The 4,764-nt window shown below is 44.2% G+C and overlaps 1 non-coding gene across 1 annotated transcript; it reads left to right on the top strand.

The window, feature by feature from the left end:
• Positions 1–4,353: 4,353 nt before the first annotated feature.
• On the top strand, positions 4,354–4,426 carry TRNAK-UUU (transfer RNA lysine (anticodon UUU)). Its single transcript has one exon. It is a non-coding gene; the product is annotated as a tRNA-Lys (tRNA).
• The last annotated feature ends 338 nt before the right edge of the window (positions 4,427–4,764 follow it).

Below are 4,764 nucleotides of genomic sequence, written 5' to 3'. Positions count from 1 at the left end.
GAGACTATCACTATGGCACACAGTTAAGGCAGCCCCAGAGCCAAGGAGCCGGGTGTATTGAGACCCCGCTCCCGCCCACACCTCCCCTTAATTCGTTGCCCACCAAGATTCCCTCCTCCCACTCACCCACCAGCCCCACAATCCAAGTCAGTCCCCACGGTGCGGGAATTTCACATATCTGTAGATCTTGTTAGTGATGGCTGTGGAGACCTTTTCTGCTAGCTTGTTTTGATGCTTACACTCTCTTCTCACAATTAAATTGAAAAGTAACATAGGTAAGGAGGGAGCCAGTGAGAAAGGCTTGAACACCCCCCTTTAAACCTGTCTTCCAGCATCCAAATCGTCCTTCTAAGTTTAGGTGGTGGCATATTGCACACTCTTCCTGTGTTTCTCCCCAAATCCCACACTTGTTCCAGCACTTTCTTCACCCACTGGCTTTTATCTCTCTCATTTTTTCCTCTCATTCATTTTTTTCCTGATAGCCTGGGTAAAGGGGATACGAAAGTGAAGGGATGTGATATATGGTTCGATATGTGCTAATAGAGGTACGAGTAAAAAGGGTTAATGGCTATTACCAAGCAATAAACTGTATCTGCCTTCCCTTCTCCCTCATTTCAGTGATGAAGGTGAGAGGCTCACAGCTATCCCTGCTTTTATTTTGTAGCGAAGGGCTTCCAGCATTACAGACACATTGTAAATCAGTTATCAGAGAGTTGCAGGCTATTTTGTGAATGGACAATGGCCAAAGAGAAGTTGGTCTTGTTGTTGTTTACTTGTCTGTCATTTTAAAACAACAACAGCAACAACAAAAACAGGGTACTCTTTGGTTACCCAGCCTGGAATGCAGTGGCTATTTACAGGTGTGATCATAGTGTACCGCAGCCTGGAACTGCTGGTCTCAAGCAATCCTCCTGCCTCAGCCTTCCAAGTAGCTAGGACTTGTATTAATAATTTCTTGATCTAGCTGTAGCATGTAAAATATTTTAACAACATTTAGAGATGTGGAAAGAATGAAAACCTTGAGTCAGATATCAGTGGGATTGAATTCAGGCTCCACCCTTATGAGAACCTTGCAGTGGTCCAGAAAAAGGTGATGATGGTTTGGACTAGATGATGGTGGGCGTCAGATGCACCACATGAGGAATAAGAGCCAATGGCTTTATCCATAGGGAAGAGTAAAAGGATGTGAACCATGGGCAAGAAGCCTATTTAACAATCAATAGACTAGGTTCTACCCCCTACAAGGCCATCATCACAATTTGTCAGCCCGTGCTCACAATATCACAAGCCAAAATTAACAGACTAGAGAACTAAATCAAAGTAGAAATTCTCACCAGTGAAAGAACGTTTTAAATGCTTAAAGAAGGGCTTTTTTTTTTTTTTTTTTTTTTCCGGAACCAACACAACTGGAGGCAGGCTTTGGCAGATCTATAATATCTAAATGATGGAAGGTAGTGAAACATCCAGAATAGTTTTGAGCAGGACTATCAAAAAGTTTATTATTGGCTGGGCGCGGTGGCTCATGCTTGTAATCCCAGCACTTTGGGAGGCCAAGGCGGGTGGATCACAAGATCAGGAGATCAAGACCGTCCTAGCTAACACGGTGAAACCCCGTCTCTACTAAACAAACTACAAAAAGTTAGTCGGGCTTGGTGGCGGGCGCCTGTAGTCCCAGCTACTCTGGAGGCTGAAGCAGGAGAATGGCATGAACCCAGGTGGAGCTTGCAGTGAACTGAGGTCGCGCCACTACACTCCAGCCTGGGCGACAGAGCGAGACTCTGTCTCAAAAAAAAAGAAAGTTTATTATTTATAGAATCTTCATCTAAAGGAAATTGTTCCATTTAGAAAAGTGACCTATTTTTTTCTTTAAGTGAGAATGCCTCTAATCTATAACGACTTGATGACACTCACATGAAGATCAGAAGTGATTGGATTAGATCTCAAATGCAGCCAATGAAGTGACCTGTGAGAGGGTGTGAGCAAAAGCTTCAATGTTGAACACCAATGGGATTTTCTCAGTTAAGTAGACCAAACATATTTTACTATTTTTTTGGCTTTCAAAGTGGGAAATACTGAGAGATATGGTCACACGGTAGAAGAAAATGTGACTTGACCAAAAAAGAAGACATGAAAGAATTTACTGATTCATTATTCACTGTTGCCCTGAGTATAAATCAGGAAACTCTTATTGTTGATGAAGGTGGTAGAAGAATCCAGCATGAATCCTAACAGATTAAGAGTGCTTCCCAGATGAAATGTGGCTGACCTAATTTTAAAACTCCCACTCATGCCAGGTTTTGCTTGGTAATATAAGGAGAGGGTGGAAGAAGAGAGTATACACCAAGTGGATCGGCTTATGAGCCTGCCAAGAAAGGCAGCATGTTGCCCTGAAAGAAAATAGCCTGCTTTATTCCAGCTATGCTAATCCAACCTTTCTGGAAGCCAGGCATATGGCAAGATTTGTTGCTTTCTTGGCCTGCCCTGCTCAGGAATGTAGCCTTTTGCTTTCTTGTGGGCAAAGCTGACTTTATTGATTTGTTCATTCATTCATTCATTTCACAAATATTTGTTGAATGCACAGCCAAGTTCTGATTCTGTAATTGGTACCAAAGATACAGAAGTGGAGCAGTGCAGGGAGACAGACAAATACATAAAACTGATGGGTGCCAACGCACTCTCACCAAAGGCCGCCAGGGACACACCTGGAGTTGGGTTTATTACATGTTGCAGTGAGGGAGAACACACACAGTGGAAACCACGGGTGTCTCACTAATAGGGTGTTAGAAAAAAAATTATAAAATTTAGACTTTGGCGGGGTGATTTGAGACAGGCTTTAAGAAAGTAGGGCTTTGCCGTGCTTTGGATACTGTCAGGAAGTAGGGGTAATTTTTGTTGTTGTTGTTGAGACGCAGTCTCGCTCTGTCGCCAGGTTGGAGTGCAGTGGTGCGATCTCGGCTCACTGCAACCTCCGCCTCCCGGGTTCACGCCATTCTCCTGCCTCAGCCTCCCCTTCTGCCCACTACTTCAAAAAATAGAAAAAAATAGCCAGGAGTGGTGGCAGGCTCCTGTAATCCCAGCTACTTGGGAGCCTGAGGCAGGAGAATGGCCTGAACGCAGGAGGCGGAGCTTGCGGTGAGCCGAGATCGCGTCACTGCGCTCTGGCCTGGGCGACAGAGCGAGACTCCGTCTCAAAAAAAAAAAAAAAAAAAAAAAAAAAAAGAAAAGAAAAAGGAAAAGGAAAAGGAAAAAGAAAAGCTGGCCTATTTATTTATTTATTTATTTATTTATTTATTTATTTATTGAGATGGAGTCTCGCTCTGTCGCCCAGGCTGGAGGGCAATGGTGCGATCTTGGCTCACTGAAACCTCTGCCTCCTGAGTTCAAGCGATTCTCCTCCGTCACTCTCCCGAGTAGCTGATTACAGGTGCCCACCACCAAGCCCAGCCAATTTTTTTTTTTTTTTTTTGTATTTTTATTAGAGACCGGGTTTCGCCATTTTGGCGAGGCTGGTTTCAAACTCCTGACTTCAAGTGATCCACCTATCTCAGCCTCCTAAAGTGCTGTGGTTACAGGCGTGAGCCACGGTGCCCGGCCTAATGTTTTAAACAATAGAGTTACAGTTCTGGGTTAGGCAGTCCAGGTCGGGCACAGCTCCTCATGGAACAAGTCTCTTCCTGTCTTCCTCTTCTGCCAAATTTGCTGTGGGGTTTTTGTCCCCATGGTCCCTCTTTACAGGTGCTCAAAATATCTCAAGAATTAATGAATACTGAACAAACCACGAGCACTATTTCCTGAACTCCCAGGCCATTCTTGTCTTTGAATGAATTGGGGCTCCAGACAAAATGCGAAGAGAAAATTAGAGGGGGACTTGTATTTTTATTTCCTCCTACCTCTGAAGAACCTAGACATTCCACTTCTGAAAGTGTGGGAAAAATACCAAATGGAGCAACAGAGAACCTTCATCTTCTTTCCACACTTTTTAATCCTCTCGAGGATTCTCCTCAGTTAGGCCAATCGTTCCTTAAAACCGTCTCCACCTCCTGGTTCCTCCCTCCAAGATGGCGAGGGAGCCCGCAAATTCGGTCTCCCAGGACCCCTCTGCCCAGAGCAACGAACTCCCTTTGGCAATATAGGAATAATCTTCATTCTCCCTGCAATTGTGTACATGAATAGGCTGTTTAATGAAAGTACAGTGTGGAGGTTAAATTATCTGCTTGGTGATTAAATGGCTTAGGTGATTGAGCTCCAACCCTGGTAGTTTCTGAAACCATGGATTTCCTGCAGCTTTTCTTGGCAAGCCAATTACTGATGGGACTACGTTATTTAAAGAATGAAGAAGGTCATCACAGTAGGGCCTGGGTAGCTCAGTCGGTAGAGCATCAGACTTTTAATCTGAGGGTCCAGGGTTCAAGTCCCTGTCCAGGCGGTAAGCATAGTTTTGATTTCTGCCGCATGTAGAAGTCAAAACAGAAAACTTCTGCCGTATGTGTCGAAACGGTCCTACCCTCAAACCTTTGCTAGGTTTAACTTACTTATACCCTCCAAAGACTAAATCACGTATTTGTAAGAAAATTTAGGATTATGGTAAAGATACTATAACAAGTAACTTGCACTGGAGTTACTGGATAGCTACTTTCAAATTCCCTTACGTGGTGGGGGATAACTACCTCATTCTAGAGGGTGTTGCAGTTTGGGAGCACCCTAGTAGCATGTAGACTGAGAGCAGTGGCCTTTGTCTTGTTCATCTCCGAGTTTCCCAGGTCT

This window comes from Macaca nemestrina, chromosome 5, assembly GCF_043159975.1.
Source record: "Macaca nemestrina isolate mMacNem1 chromosome 5, mMacNem.hap1, whole genome shotgun sequence".
NCBI classification, from domain to species: domain Eukaryota; kingdom Metazoa; phylum Chordata; class Mammalia; order Primates; family Cercopithecidae; genus Macaca; species Macaca nemestrina.
This window is presented reverse-complemented; position numbering and strand designations above follow the sequence as displayed.